This window comes from Haliaeetus leucocephalus, unplaced genomic scaffold (genome assembly GCF_000737465.1).
Source record: "Haliaeetus leucocephalus isolate CR32 unplaced genomic scaffold, Haliaeetus_leucocephalus-4.0 Scaffold339, whole genome shotgun sequence".
Lineage (NCBI taxonomy): Eukaryota > Metazoa > Chordata > Aves > Accipitriformes > Accipitridae > Haliaeetus > Haliaeetus leucocephalus.
Window position 1 is genome coordinate 10,292,379 of NW_010972775.1, and position 16,424 is coordinate 10,308,802.

A 16,424-nucleotide genomic window follows, 5' to 3' on the forward strand; every position below is an offset into this window, starting at 1 on the left:
GGCCGGCTCTGCTCGCGGGGGGGGCGGGCGCCCAGCCGCGGGGTCCCGCAAGTGCGGGAACGGCCCTGCTCGCTCGGAGAGGGGACACACACACACACGACAGGTTTGCCTTCTCCTCAGGTCCGCAGCCTCCAGATTTTGGAGAGCAGGCCCGACGCGGGGCTTCTCCCAAGCGCAGGCACAGGACAGCGGTGTTGCCCGTTCCTCGGCGTGCCGGTGTGCGGAGGCACCCGTCAGCTAGACCTGCTGCTCTGGTTCCTGCTGGTCCCGAAACTGGTCGGGTCGGGGCCTCGGGAAGGTGTGGGCAGTAGCGTTGACGGACGTCGCGATGCGAAGCGGTGGCTGCTCTTGCTCTCTGCCACTTGAGATGCGTGCGGCAAGTACAGCCTCCAAGGCGTCCGCGCGGCCCTGCCTGCGTTTCCGAACAAAATGTCAGCTATCCCGCAGAACTGCACGTTTCCTATTTTCAGTCCTAGTGGAATATTTGATGCCAGTACAAATAAGCGCTAAAAATAGGAAGCGGGGGGAAGCAGCCGCTGGTTTCGTTGACTTTTCCAGAGACCAAAATGAACTTGGTTTTCCAGTGGTCACTGGTCCATCTGACTGCTGAGAACAGTACGGGGGTTGGCTACAGCGTACGCTGTCACTTGGCAAAACCACGCTGCCCGTTCGCACAAATTAAAGTGTAAAGAACAAAGTTCCGGAAGAAATTAAGAGTATGACTTGTTTACATAGACATCTGTGGAGCAGAGTTCAAACACGACCATCTGGAGTTGTATTGCTGCCACTTCTGATTATCGCAAATAACGATCTGGGAGAGCAGCTGCCAGCTTTGCTCTGTCATAGGTCAGCTCTGAGCAGTGTCCGCCTGGCCCTTCCAAGAGTGTGTAATCAGTCCCACGTCCACCGAGATGGGACCGGCTTCGGGCTCCTGTCTTTCAAGTGGAAATTTCCATATCCCGCGTTTCAGATGCTTTCTGAAACTTGAATGAGGGGGAACAATGCTGGCAGCTCCCATCAGAAACTTGCCTAAAAGGGTAACAATAACGTAATGACGTGCCGAGCATCTTGGTAGGAAGTTTGCAGTTGACTGTTGAGCAAACCGTGCAAACGCTGGTAGCTACTGCTTTCAGTCGCCTTGTGCAAAGGTTCTCACAAAGCATTTTTGTGTGCCCAAGGCAGCAGGCTTAGACTTCCGTGATTAAGTAGAGACTTCTGCAGCTGACAGACGCCGTGCTGGGAATGCAAACCAAACTGTGCTCAAAGACTCGTTAAAAGAAGTCCGGTTAATTGCGAGCCAACCAACTCAATGTCCTTTCTCTTGCTTTTCTAGGATGGCTTCTGTCGCTTCTTCGGCAGACATGGCTCCCAGCCGGCTGACCAGAGCAGTACCATAAGCAATGCGATCATGGCTGCGGCGGGGTTTGGAATAGCAGGATTGGCTTTTCTCTTGGTGGTGCGGTAGGCTGATGAACGGATCTTGCTATGGGAAAGTACTCTCAAAACTGACAATTGACCAGATTCCACTCTATTTTCTATAGAACAGACCCTCTAAGAAGAAGTTTATATTTTTAAACTGGCTTGGAAAACTGTCTCACCAAATCCTTGGCTATAAACTGCTTCACTTGCTACCCAGTAACAACACAAACAAATGTGTACTAAACCACCATTTGTGCATGTTCAAAACCTGTCCGTCTCCAAACATCCTCTGGACTTTCTTTTTGAAGGTGTAACCTAAACTTTAGCATGGTTCATGTACTGTAACTTCTGAGTGCTCGATGTTATGCTAGGAAAACGTTATGGTGGACTCGCTACTAAACCTTCTGTTCGAGACGTCTTTTTTACATGGAGGCAAGTCTTCGAACCTGCCTTCCATTAATACTGTAAAGTGGGCGAACGTTGACTGTGATTTAACATGTCTTATAGCCTCAAATGTGGTGCACAGCACTTGTTACCGAAAGGCAACTCATTGGTTGATTTAGAGCAATTAGCGCCCGTGATGCGAGAGGCATTAGGGCTTAATATAACATAAGGCTGATTTCATGACACTACAAGAAGATAAGTATTGATACAGGAAGGTAATGGCTGCAGTACTCGTTCTTACTGAAAGGAAAGGAATTTAAATATTAAACCTTAATTGGTATATTGAAATCCAGTGGAGGCTGGAATTTCTCTGGATTTCCGTGACAAAACGAGAATTTCCGTATATCTTAATATATTTTTGAAGTATTTATCACTGTATAATACTTGTAGCCATGACATCTTTATTTTTGTTTAAAACTTAATGCTGGTTCTTGTCACTCTAGTGCGTATCAAGCGTTGTCTTGTTTGAGTAATATTTCACTCTATTTTCAACATGCTGTGTATTTCTTTCAATGGTTGTACAAATTGCCTTATGTTTCTGGTAGCTTTTAATAACGTTCCTGGGTTACTCATAGCGTGTACAATTTTACTATGGTGACTTCAAAGGTGAATAAATGTTAAGTATTTTTATTTTAAAAAAACTTAACTTTCTGCTTACTCGATCGGATGGGTGACGGTACTCGGACGGTAAGCGTTTTGGTGGTTGCCTGGATGCGTCAGCTTCTGTTCACCTTCCTGCTGCTTTGCTCTGCAGCAAGGAGCTGTGTGATACCACACAGAGCGGTGCGATACCAGTCTTCGTTGCGGAGGAGTCCTGCAGTCAGAACTAGGGCTAAGACAGTCTAAGGGGAAAATCCAGTCCAAAAGGCCCGTCTTCACCACTGTGACTGGAAATAACCGGGTGGTTTTGTAGGCCAAAACTTTCCGAAGTTTACTAACATAGCTGGGTACAGACGGGCTCCTCCAAGAGCTGCTCCCGCTTGTAGAGAGCGAAAGAGCTCTTGTTTCTTCTCTGCCAAGACTTGCTGCTGCCTCTCTTTTACACATGCATGCTTTTTTACTGAAACTGGAGTTTCTGATACAAGTTATGATGACGACTGAGCAATAGGTGACGGAGTTCAACCTCCTCGGATTAGTAATACTGAGCAGCTGTAACTTTTGCGGGTGTTGGGTTTAACTCTTTTAAAAAGCAGTGCCATGCTTCTGTGTCCCTGGCCGCCCGTCGGCCCCTTGCTCTGGCCTTCGAGCGGGTATGCCCTTCCGTGGGAAGAGCACCCGGCGGGCGGCAGACTTCCCCTTGGGAAAGATCAGCCTGGCAGCCAGGTCTGCAGTGGCCAGCAGTGGCCACCCTGCTTCTCCTTCTGCTGGCCACCGGGCCCCGGGGGAGGCATGCGGCGGGGGCTGCGGCCCCGCGCCGGACAGAGCGGCGTTGTGCCGACCGGCTGCAGATGCGGGGAGAAGGACAAAAAGGGACATTCAAGGACGGTAAGTCCCGCGGAGGCGGGAAGGAGCTGGTGGTCCTCCCCCTCACGCCGCCCGCTCTGAACAAATGTCCGCTTGTTCTCCGACTTCCAGTTCTCTAAACTCCGGCTTGGCTCCTCTCGGCAAAAGGATTAAGAGCCCGCAGCGCGGGACCGTCATGCTCAGTTCCTCTCTCAAGTTCCCACAGGGATGGCGCCCGCTTCTGCGGCAGCTGGATGCTCTCGGGCATCTGCCTCCCGTCCTCCTGGGCGGCCAGGAGGCTGCGGTGCCTGAAACTTTGGCTATGGCGGGAGTGAGCTGTCTGGTGCTGGGAAGCGAAGATAGTTCCCAAAACGTGGGATGCTTAGGGGGATGTGCGCCGAAAAGCATGGCAAACGACAGGGCAAGAAGTGCTCTAAACGGAGCTGAAATATTGCACGGAAATGTCCTGCTGTGGATCTCGGTGTCTCTCCAGTACCAAGCAGAACAAAGGTGAAATATCAGTATCTTGATTTCCAGTGTAACCTGATCTGGCTGGCCCCACAAAAGCAATAGCAGAGGGGATATTATGCTGGTTTTTACAGTGGGCTCTGGAAAAGAGAAGAAAATGGTCTGGAAATGTCCTTGAATAAAGTCACATCAGCCTTTGGCATAAAGCTGACCCTTTACAAGGTGCAGCTCGGAGAGCATCTGCTGCTCTTCCTCCGCCTGGGAGCAGCTGAGGTAGGTTTCCTAAGAGCTAGAAGAACCAGGGTTAATTTAGGAAAGCTGTAAGGCTGTGTCAGGAGACTGCAGCGCAGCTCAGCAGCCTAGCAGCAACACTGCCTGTAGCTTCCTGACACCTGGAGCCAGGCTGCTCCGGTCTCTGCTGGGAGCCTGCACCCGAGGGTGCTCCGCTCGGCCACCCTGCGAGCAGTGGGCACAGCCCAGGCTGCCGGAGCCTGGCACAGGGGGTAACCTGCCCGTCCCAGCCGGAGCCGTGCTCTCCGAGCCACGCTCTGCTGAGGTGGGGGCTGTGGTGATGTGGGATTGAAGACTGGGGCTTCAGTCACTGAAGCCCCATTGACTGCAAGGCAGTTTAGACTCACTCACATTTGCATGACTTCTGAATTAATTTTTTTTTCTTTTTTTCAGTTTCAGCCTGACAGTTTGTCTCAATGAAGTCCTGTATTTCAGTTGAAAACTGCTGCTCATCCTCTTTTCTGCCTCAGAAAAGGGAAGCAAGACGCTGCTGTTCCTTTCTTTAAATGCAGAAGGAGAGTAGGTGGTGTTTTAAGTACGAGGCGGTGTCTAATCCTCATGACAGCTTTCAGACCTTCAGTGCCGGTGTACTTCCCGGGCAGGTGGCGGATGCAACGGGCCTCCTCCTATCTAACGATTAGCACGCAGTAATTGCTGTGGGTTCTGCTGGGACCCTGATGCACCTATGCCTGCAGAAGCCACCAGTCGTGGGTTGCTTCGAGGCACCCAAGTGCTGGGCAGGGTCTTGAGTTCGAGGGGAGAGAAGTGAGGGTGCTGGCTGAGCTGCGTCCGACACTTGGCTGCTCGTACCGGTTGCGAGTCTTTCCTGCTCTGCTGCGTACAGAGACCCTCGCAGGGCTAAGGGGCAGAGGCGGTGGTGTTCCCAGCTTACGGTGGTGTTCACAATAGTCTTACTGGAGCTCTTAGTGTTATCTGCTGGCGCTGCACCTGCTCCCTACGCAGTTCCCTTCTGAAGGGCCATCCATTGTAACCGCGGGCAAAGAGTGCAGTGCTGTTGCAGGAGCCCAGCTGCCTTCTCGTTAAAGGAAAAAGCAATCTATTCATCAGGCTTCTTAAGAGCGTTGAACCAGCCAGTGGGTTTCTTTTTGGAAAAAATGAGACGCTGTTAGAGCTCAAAAAATGTGAGTTGCAGAATGGTGTTATACGGCAGTTTGTGAGCTGCTTTGCTGTGGTATGCGAAAAATCTGGTCTGGCATGTCTCGCTGAAGGAATTGGTGCTGGTGCTGTGTCCTTTTCTGCCCACACATGCTGCTGTTGTGGGGGGGTGCAGCACGGGTCTGACCTCCAGGGGGGTACCCAAGCCTGGCTAGGACGGGAGAGCCCTGTTACAACTGACTTACTCATTGGGCAGCCAAAAAACTCCCCAAAGAATCATTGGAAAGAAAAAGACCAAGCATGTGGCATTTATTCACATAATTTCACTTCTTGCGTTCATTCAGTTTAGATAATGAAAACAAACTCCTGGGTTTCGCTTCTGTTTCTCTGGCAGCTTTCTGTACCAGACTTGAGCCAGGTCATCCTTGCAATGACAAGATTCGACGGGGGGAGAGCAAGCGCAGCTGGGAAATGGCTTGCTTTCAGGTTTAAAGAGTCAGTGTAATTCCTTCATAACTACTGCTGTTATTGGGAGCACTTAAAAATGTTACCTTCAAACTTTTAACAATTATCCTGTCACAAACTGACGTTCTTAAATGAGAACAGAGTTAAAAATAAAAAAAAAAAATCCTGATTTACTTGATGTCAAATGTAGGAAGTCTAAAAATCAACTCTGTGCTGAACTAACAAGATTGTTTGGCTGGATTTTTTTCTCTGCCTGGGCTTGGTCTGTTTGTTTTATTCAAATGAGAGGAGGAAGAGAGGACCTGGCTCTCTGACCTCGTTGTCAAATAGGTCTCCTTTCAAACAGGCTATTTGTTTCTGCCCAGCCTGTGATAAGTTTCTAGCACCCGCAGCCTGTAACTGATACTCGCCAATTGGCAATCTCATGGTTCCTGGATGTTCACCCATTTTGTGTTAGAGCTGAAGTGTGTTAGGCATTTCTGTTAGTTAAGAATTAAACCTGTTAAAATGGCTGGTTTAATTCAGTAGGGGACCACACCAGCTATTTGGGTGATTGAAATCCATGAAGTCCTGTAGTCAGAGACACCGCAGGGAATTAGAAAAGCCTGTCTGCAGAAAGCCGCTGTAGGCACTGCAGAAAGTTTGTGCTCTCCGGATTTAATCCCTTTAATGATTCTGACCTGCGACAACAGTTCACTTGAGGGAGTTCCTGCGTTTGACCCAACCTGCTCTTTTGTTTGTCTCTGAACAGGCTCAGCCCATGGTGAGTAACACCAGGAACCCCACACCCTGCTTATAGCTTTTGGATAGTCTTTCCCCCCCCCGCCCGATCAAATGTGGCTTATACCCAGCAGGGTCTGTGGGGAACGATGGCCGGGTTCAGCCTGGCGGCGGGGAAGTTGTCCGTGCTGCGTTGCGCCTCGGGGAGGAGCAGGCATTTTATCTGGAGCTCTGCTGTGGGGAGCCCGCTCTGCAGCCTGATGCCAAAGCCAGGAACTCTTGCTGGCGATTTTAATTTGCAATGCGTAATAGTGAAAGTGCATAAGTGCTTGGCTTCATCAAGTGCTAGAGAGAAAGTACTGACTGTAGTGCTCTGAGCTAATAGGCTGGTTGGCTTCTTCCTTGTAGCTATTAGTGTCTTTAGAAGACTCCCAGACTGTTGTAATTAATTTCTAAGTGTTAACTGTGAAGCTTCAGAGGTCCCAGCAGCCTGCCCACTGGAAGCGTGGCCGTGCTGGGATGCATCCAGTGCCGTCCTGCCCCTGGCAGCAAGGCCACGCCGCCTCTTGGTGCCAAGCAGAAGGCTGTGAAGGAGTGGTCGTGTTGGTGCTGTGCTGGCTGGGTGGTGGTTAGATGACTTTCTAAGTATTATAATGCATGAGCAAGAACGACTTCCACCAGTCTGGGTGTAAAAGAACCTTGTAAAATGGCAGTGACGAGACCAGCGGCAGCTGAGAGCTGATGGCGCTTGACATGCAGGGCAAACGCTTGTTTCCTGATAGCCAGCACGTGTATGGTGGGTGCTCTGATACGGACAAGCGCTTTAAACGTCGAACCTAATTGTACTGGGAGCCCGCAAGCCATGTGCTTCCTTGCGCATTTCGTACCCAGGTTGGATGGTGGCATTTTCAAGCGGAACGTGGGATGCGGTCCAGCCGGCGCCAGCTCTGCCGAGGAGGGCTGGATTCCCCCTGGGCTGTACTGGATCCTGTCTCCTCACGCAGCCCCGTACCGGTGGCACCGCTGGCCCGGGTTGGTGTCCCCCGCACCAGGGGCACGGGGCTGTGGCGCGGCCACCGCCTGCCACCGGTGAAGCTCTGCCCTGCAGAGTCAGCCAGTCGCTGAGTGGTTTCCGTCCCAAAACTCCACAAAACCCCCCGAGTTTCCCGGTGTGTGAGAAGTCTGTAAAATGTGCGGGGTTTGAATTTTTTTTTTTTTCCCCCCTAACCCTTACATGCCCTGAAGAATGTCTACCTGCAGTAGCCCTGCCGGCAGTCCCAGCGTCAGGACCGCTCCTGCGCAGGGCTCCGGCTCAGCACAGGTCCCACTCGCAGCCGTAGCGTGAAGAACCCGCCATCCTTAAATGTTCTTACTGCCAGTTGTGTAGGCAGCTCTCTGCCATAGCAGCACTACCCTTGCCCTGGTCTAGGAAAAAAAAAAAAAAATTTCTCATAAAACTCTTTCGAAAAGGGCATGAAACTAGCCTGAATCTTTAAAAGGAAAAGAAAGATCCTCTGGGGTCTTGTGCGTTGTCCTTGGTGATGTTCCGAGCGGAACACCACCTGCCGCTCTGAAACCCTTCCAGCGTTCCTCCTCGCTTTTTCCAAGCAGAGGTCTGCTCCGTGGGAGGAAAAGGTTAAAAGTGGGAGCGAGTAGGGCAAAAGATTATGTGAAACAGAAATCCCGGTGCTGTTTGTTCTGCCATCTGCTGTACGCTCGATCCAGGGCCGTGGGTGGTTTCCCACAGCGCTCCCGCTCCCCTCGCTGCCACGCAGCTGGCGGAGGGAGGGCTTTGAACTCCCCGAGCTGGCACCGCCGAGCCGGGGCGAGATTTGCATCTCCTTTCTCCCGGAGGAGCTGCCCTTTGGCAGGGCAAAGCCGGGCGCTGAGGCCTGGCCGGCGGCTGCAGGCGGCGCCGGCGGCCGCCCCGGAGCTGCCACCGAGAGCCCGCTCCGGCAGCCATGCGGAAAAGCGCGGCCTTCGACGCCTTCGGCACGAACGGAGCGGGTGCCGGCGTTGGCACGTCGTGTGCCTGCGGGGAGAGCCCGGGGAAGGACGGCAAAAAAAGAAAGGGGAAATCATCTCACCTCTTTACCCCCAGAGCCCCTTTCTGCTCTGCCCCTTTTCCCAAGCCCCAGTTTTCTGCCATCCCCCCCAGTCCCCCAGCCCAGCCCGGCTGTGCCCGGGGCCGCGGGCTGCACACCCCTCTGCACTGCACCCCTCCTCCATCCCTCTGCCCACCCTCCCCTGCTCCGCTTTCACTTGGGAATGTGACCTTGCTCTCTAGATTATTTACAGACAAAATATTGCTGCAAGCCTGTGGAAGAGTTTTCTGTTGGTTGGTTTTTGTTGGTTTTTTTTTTTTTTGAAGTGACTGAACTCCACAAAAAATTAATTATTGCAACGGTGCGTGGGGCCTAGTGGGAATGCTTTGCTGTGATTGGGAACAGGCTGCCTGAAGCTGTCTCCCCTGGCCAGCGCAGAGGCGCGAGAGGCTCTTCATTTCCCTAGCTATAGGAAACAATCCGTCTCTGGTTTTCTTAGAGAAACCCACCCCCTGCTTGGGGAAGGCTGCCAGGACGGGAGACCAGCATTAACGGGACTGTGGCACGCACGTAACAGGGACCTGGGCTCCTTCCTGAGGCGTGTGTGTGCCGGTGCGTGGTGCTGGCTTCTGTGGGGAAGAGCAGAAGCGGGGACCGCTTTCCGTGGCTCCCCCTCCCGCGTCCCCGCAGCCGGGGCTCGCCGCTTCCCCCCTGATTGGGAGCTCCTGGGTCTCCTGCTGCGCTTGCGACACAGGCTGGGTTTGCTGAGGACCTCAGACAGCGCTGTCACATCCGATCGGAAGCGGTGGTGGGCCAATTTCTCCTTTTTTGTTTTTACTGGCAGGACCAACAGCTGCCCTTTCCCCACCGCTGACAATTCTTCTGTCTAGCTTAACTTCTGAAAGCCTCATGGCGGTGGTTTCCCACTGGGCAGAGACCTTACGCCTTTGACCTCGCACCGCTGCAGTACCCTTTGCGTGGCTGCCGGAGGCCATAAAAGCCGTTCTTTTTGCACAATAATGCGACTCGTTAGGTTCGAGCGGCGTTGGTTGTTTTGGCCGGCGCTGGTTTCCTTACAGGGTCAACGTAAGCCTTCAGGTTCCTGCGGGCGAGCAGTTGTCCCGAATAAGGCCGTGTGCTCTGCTTCTTCTTAGGAGTAAGCACAGCAACTGTCAACAGACCTAACTGTGATCACAGACAGTGCCTTTTTTGCCGTGGGAAGAGTGCTTACACTGAAATACCTCGGTCTGGCTCAGCGTGCACCTTGGCTTGATTTCTCCACAGACCAAGCTGGGGCTGCTGCTGGGTTGGCAGAGGTGTGCTCTGCTCCCTGCTGAAACCGGGGCTGCCGCCGGGAAATCTCTTGGCAGGTGCGGCCGCAGGGGATGACCACGAAGCAGGCGCCTGCAAAGCCATTCCCCGCCGGCTGTGGGGTCGGCACCAGCCCTCTGGAGTAACTCCAGCCTTCCCAGCTTGTGGTGGTGATGGTCACAGCCAGGCCCTCATGGAAGCGTTGGGTGCGGGATGCGCACCGGGCAGCGAGAGGATGCTGAGGGGATGGAGGTGGTACGCGTCTGGGGACCTCCATCAACCAAACAGGTTCGGCCGGTGGTGGTGGTTCGGAGGCCCATCTTGCAGCAGATTTGTCTGGAACTGCTCTGGTCTGTGTGCTAGTTTTGGTGCTACGGAGCTACGGAGCACTCTGTGCAAGTCATAAATGAGCATACCGGCTATAAATAAGGGCAAAAGTCAATGGATTTTGTTTAATGAAATTCTGAAGTTTCCCGTGTTGAGAAGCCAAAGGGATGAAGGCTGAGACAGGGAAGACAAACGGAGAAATGTTTATTACTTTAGTCAAGTCCTTGACTTGTCTGCAGCCAGCATGTTCAGCGGTGGGGTGGAAACATACCAGGTGAGAGACAAACATACCCGCCGAGATCAAGCACAGCGGCAGCAGGTAGAGCTAAAGGGCATCACAAGGCCGTGTCTGTAGGGGCTGCTCCTTAACGACGTGCCTGCTGCCCTCTTTGCCAAAGCAGCCCCTTGCCACCTGTGCCGATGGTAGCTGGGAATTTTTTCTGAAGGAGCCGTAGTTATCAGGGCTCTGACGGAGCCCTGCTGGCAGTGAAATAGGAACAGCGCTTGGGCAGAGGGGAGCAGTTAGAGCTGCTGGGAATGCCCACTGCTCTGCTGCCCGACAGGCGAGTGGCATAGCAGGGTGAGACCTTGCGGGAAACCCTCTGTGGTTCTGCCCCACCTAAGCTGTCCAGGCTCCCCAAAAAGGATAGCAAGCATGCTTGGGACTGCCAACCCCTCCCCGCTCCCCAGGTCAGCAGGCGAGCTCCTACCCTGTTCTACGGTTGTCAGCAGGGGCAATCGCCAGATTTGATGCCTACCTGCAAATCAAGGGGCAAACTGCCGCCCGCTTGCAGGGGCGGGAGGGCTGTGAGTGCTGGGCACGCTCAAATATGCGCTGAAGGTGGCCAGGCACCGACTGGGAGGTAAGGGACAGCAGGGGAAAGGCTTCTGTTCCAAGTGCTCTTTGCCAGGGTTTGTAGGGTGTTTACTGGATGCTGAAGCATCCTCGGGAAGGCAGTAAGGGAAAGCTCGGCTCACTGCATCTGCTGCGGCGCACAGCTCTCGCCTTCCAATTCCCCACCTTAGCTGGGGGTAGTGAAAACGCCATCCCATTCCCCTAATCTTCTAAATGGGTGCCTTTTTATGAACGGGATGTCCCTGTTATCCTTTTTTCACAGCTGAGGGAAGCTGAGGAGTGCAGCAGGTCTCTGCTTACGCTGCTGGTAAGAACAGGACCCAGCGCGCCTGACCCTGGATCCGCTCTGCGTACATCTACGTACACGTAACGCTGCTCCTCACTGATGGACCCTCTGACGTGTCGCTTCCAGCCAAATATTAGTGACCCGACTGGCTTGAAGAACCAAGTACGATGCAGGGGCACAGAGCAGCCCCAGCGGGTGCCTGGGGAAGAGGTCTGGCGGGGCTGCCGGTGAGCAGCTCTCCATAGCATCAGACCAGTGGTGCTGGGGTAAGCCTGGGGCTTTGACGGGTGCTCATGCCCCCTTAGAATATGGAATTAGCCACCCTGAGTGAAGCATCTTCTCCACGTGGGTGTCCTGAAGGGTTAACGATCCCGGCAGCGGATAGATGGGTGGTAAGGAGATTGATTGCCTCCCACAAGGTACATAAAGTCTCTTCCGCCCTCCTGTAGAAACACAACACTTGTTCAACCAGGTAAATAACTGGTTTAAAATCCCCTCTTGCAGCAGCTGACCCTACACGTGTTTATCCAAGTGACTGGAGTTGTTCCAGTCTCTCTGGTAAATGACCTTTCCCGAATTTTTCTTTTCAAGTTGACATTTAAGAAGGGGGGAAAAAGTCACAGCAACAAACGGTGTTTTAACAGCGATAAAGCTTCACTGGTCAACAAAGCCAGGAAAGCTGCACCGGAGCCCATGCTGGCGGCTCTGCCATCCCCACTGGATTCTGTACGGACAGCGCTGGCTTGCATTTCCCGACCTGCTTGGTTTTGCATGAACCAACATTTGTGGTGCCTGTGGGCCGCTCCTGCCGCTTGGAGTTGGGCTGGATTGGGCTGGGTGTGGGGCGGCTCCGCAGCTCCCGGGAAAGGCTCCTGGATGCAATTAAGTCTGAGCCAGCTGCTGGCAGCTGGAGGCACTCAGAGTATTAGTTCATTACTGCAATTCAAATGAAGAAGAGTCTTAAATCTTCTCTGAAAAGAATCTGGGTTTGGCAGGCAGTGGAGCCCTCGGCTTATTTTGAAAATGCCTTAGACAATTTTGGTAAATGTTTTACTGCGTGTTTGGGGGAAGTAAAATTTACCCCTAGTTTTCACGTTCCTCGGTTCTCAGCTTCAGCACTGCCATGACTCGCCCCTCGCCCCTGGCAGTCGTCTCACAGGGAGATATTTAAGCAATGAAGTCTCTGCGCTTTGCGGGAGGTTTACCTCTTCAGCCCAGATGCCCAGTACATGAGCTCCTCTCCCAGGCTGGCAAGTGCCGAGGGCACGTTGGGAAGGCTGCTCAGCACTGAAGGGTTCCCCAAATCCTGCTCTCCCCACATCCTGGCCAACGCCGTAGCTCCGGCGTGCTGGCTGCCAGCCGCTCCATCTGCACTGGGCTCTGCAGGATCTCTTGGGTGTCCCTGCCTTCTCCATCTGCAAAGCACCCCGCAGCCCTCCCGGCCTGGCCCTGCAGCCCTTACCCAGGTTTTGGGCTTAGCTGCAGATGGCAAGCAGGACTGCGAGCAGCAATCGGTCTGGGGTGTTGGAGTCCCCCCGCAAGCCCCCCCTTGGGCTCCTCAGAGTGCCGCTGGAAATGGTTTCGGCAGGGACCACCCCAGGGATGGCCAGCCCGGGGCTCATCTCCCTGCCTGCACAGTCCTGCCTTGAGAAGAGAAATCGAAACGAGGACTTTCCAGTGGTTGCGTTTCCTGCAGCAGGAGGTGTAGGAGATCCCCGGGAAGCAGCCGGCAGCGGGCATCCCCCGGAGCTGGATGCTTCCCTGACATTTCTCGCAGAGGGCTCGACAGGAGTGGCTGCAAAAAGGCACGAGGCAACGAGGGGACCGGGGCAGGGGCAGCGCTTCGGTCGTACGGGGACGTGCTGCTGGCTCAGGGTGATGCTGGGCAGCCCCACACCAGAGCCCTCCTGAGCGCGCGGGCCTGCGGGCTGGTGGCAAGCTCTGCTTTCAGCAAGCCAGTGTTCTGTGACAGATTTCAGTTGAGAAGCGCTGAAGCAGCTCTGTCAGGACAGGCCTGATCAACGCACCTGGCTTTGCGGCGATGCTCTTTCTTGGATTTGATCTATTTGTGCAAGAGGAAGAAACAATAACGAAAAAAACCCCAGATAAGTCCAATAGCAAAGATGCTTTTCGCAAGCTGAGAGCCAAGCCTTGCCTTTGCAGTTCACTGTGTCTCTGCACGGCCCCAGCTCTGGTGCTGGGCGGCCGGGCGCAGCCGGCAGGCTTGGCAGGGCACCGCAGCCCCCAGGCTGCCAGGCGCCGGGGCCGGCAGCTCACAGATCCCCCTGTTAGGAGTGTGTATCTGCCATAGGTCTCCCCACTCCTCTGCCATCCCTGGGAGGTCTCTAGCCCTGAACGTTAACGTGAGACAGACGAGCTTTTTTGCTGGGCTGTCGCTGGCGTGATGCTGGTGCGAGCCTCTCTGGCTGCTTGGGAGCGATGGCAACTTTGGGATCTCGCTCACTAAGTTGTCACGGCAAGAATGCCTCATTTCGCTTTTGCTCATGGGAAGCCTGGGTGTTGGCTTGCTTCAGGGTCAGTACATGAGCCCTGGAGCGGGACAGCCTGTATCCGGAGCCTGCCTTCCCCTGTAATAACGTCAGCGCTGGAGAGCAGGCGGCTATTTTGGTCCCAGGAATGCCAGCGGATGATTTCACTTTTGTTTTGTACCCGATAACCTTTCCCATCACAATGAGAGACGACGGCCGCACTCCCTGCACTTCCATGTGTGAGGGGAAAGCCATTCAAATGCCTCTGCCGGGGAAAAGAAAAAGCCACTTTAAAAATAGCTGCCCGATTGTCCACGGAGCCTGGGCAAAGGAAGGGCAAAAGCCTCTCCGTGCTGCGCTGTGTACCATGCACCGGGATCAGCTTTGCCGGCCGAGCCGGGGCATGAGGATGATGGCTGTGGGAATGTTTGCTGTGCTGGTTTTCCCATTGGCCTCGTGGGGACGGGAAGATCTGGGAGAGACTTTCTTCTCCATGCAGAGTTGTCCCAGTGTGGGGCTCCAGTAGAGCTACAGCAACCCCCTTTGCCCCCCGCCCTTCTCCGAGTCCTTTCCCAGCCATGTTTCGTGGCTGGGAGCTCGGTCAGGAGCGAGGCGAGACAAGCCCACCCCGGCCCCCAGGCGAGATAAGTCTGGTCAAACCCAAATTGCTAAAGCTCAGCTCCAATTTTTATTTCCTGTGGGGAAGGAGCTGGCTAAAGTAACTTGTGTTTTTTTTTTTTTAAGTTTTCAGCCTGCGACTTCCCACGAACTGCTGACCCATCATGTGACAGGAGCCGCGGCGGGGCCGCTGGAGCGAGATGCGGTATCACCGGCTTATCGAGCCACGCCGGGGCCACGGGCAAGCCCTGGTGCTCCGGTGGGGAAGGGCCTCCCGGCACCTGCGCGTGCCGGAGCACGGGCAGCACCCGTGCACCGGCCTCTGGGAATGGGCAAACCCTGATGTGCTTTAAGAGGGAAGGCAGCAAGCTTATTTACCACTGGAACGCCTCCCCTATGGAAAGATGCTTCCCCACTGCCCCGGGGCAGTGTGGCCCTGCCCACCGATGCCTGCCCTGGCCTTCAGACTACATTATAGGCTGTTTTGCAGGCTACTGGCCAGCAGGGTGGCTACCTGGGCTCCTGTTTGATCGGTCCTTTTGCTCAGTGGGAGATTTTTTTCTCAGTCCCCCAAGCGCACACACAACTTAACAGGGTGGCTCCAAACCTGCCCTTGCCTTTCCTGAGCTGGAGCCTGTTTACAAAACAGCGGCTGAGGGCTGCTATTTATCCTTACATACACATCGCATTCAGATTGCTAAACAGGCAAAGCCAAAATGAAAGTCATCTGAGTTTTCTTTAATTAGAATAAGATCCTGATGAATCATGAGGTTCCTTACCTCAAGGATGCACCGAGAATTGACTTTGGCAGCAGACTTCAAGGTACAGCAGTCAGCAGAGCTTGCTTGCTGCGTTGACATCTGCTGGAAAGACTTGTTTTTCCCTCCGAAGTCACATGCTAACTTGTGATCTGATCATGAGATACAAAGGATAACCTTCCAATATTTACTTTTCTCATCTGGAATTTTAAAAGGCAGAGGAAAAGAGCAAAAAGCAGCATAAGGGAGGAAAACAAAAAAAAAGCCCCCTTGCCGCTTTTGGTTAGCATTGCTCTAGGCACTGTGCTTGCTGCTGGGACAGGGCAGGAGACCGGCTCCAGCGCGATGGGCTGCATATGTGCCTGCTGCAGCCACGATGGAGAGCTTTGATCAGAGCGGGCAGAGCATTGGTGGGGAGAGCGTCAGCACGGGCAGAGCAATCACTGCTGGTGTGTTCAGCCACGTGGGCGTCCTCCCTCCAGCACGAGCGCACCCATGTGCCAGCAGAGGTGGGCAGGGGCTGCTTGTCCCAGGGTGACCTGCACTGGCATGGTCAGGGGGGACTTGTCCTCCCCGCGTGGCTGCCCAACGCTGGCCCTGTGCCATCCTTTAACGTTAAACTTGCATGTTTGATTATAAATTTCAAAAGTAATTTTTTTTTTTAATAACAATACCCCAATGTAATCAGCTAGGTAGGTGGAGTTATTTGATGCGCGCTCTAGTCCAAAAGTTTAGAGTAAGCCCAGCTGCAAGATTAAACCAGAATCACCCTTGAATAAAATCTCCCGTATAATCTTTGGGGAATTTTGCTAGTGCAGCTTGGTATGTTTACTTCTGTGAGATGATGCCTGTCAAGCACCAAAAAAACCCCAGAAACCCATCACGGTGCTGACACGGTGGCTGTTGGGAAATGAGCGTTCAGGCTGCTGAAGGCTTTGGCATGAGAAGCATTCGCCCTGAAGAGGGACCAAGGCAGAGCAATGGGGCAGGGTTGTTTGTTTTCCAAGCCAGAGAGGTGTGTACCGTTGACTACCAAATTTGAATAAGGAGGTCGCTGCCCACGATTTGCATACATGCAGCAAACCTGACTTGCATGTACAGAGGCATTACTCTGGGACCGGCAGACTAAGATCAGCAGTGTGTGCATGTGCCTGTCTGTTCAGTGCCGGGAGCAACTACGCAGAGATGGAAAATGCAGCAGGTCATGGCCATACTTTCCAAAATCCCATCACCACGGGATGCCCCTGGCTGCACGTCTGCGGGGCACTCACATTTGTAGGAAGAACCAAGGCTGGGATGACTGGCCTGGCATCACCCCCGGTTACTCTCTACCTCACCTCCGGCACTGCTGAGCTAGTGTGTGCAGCG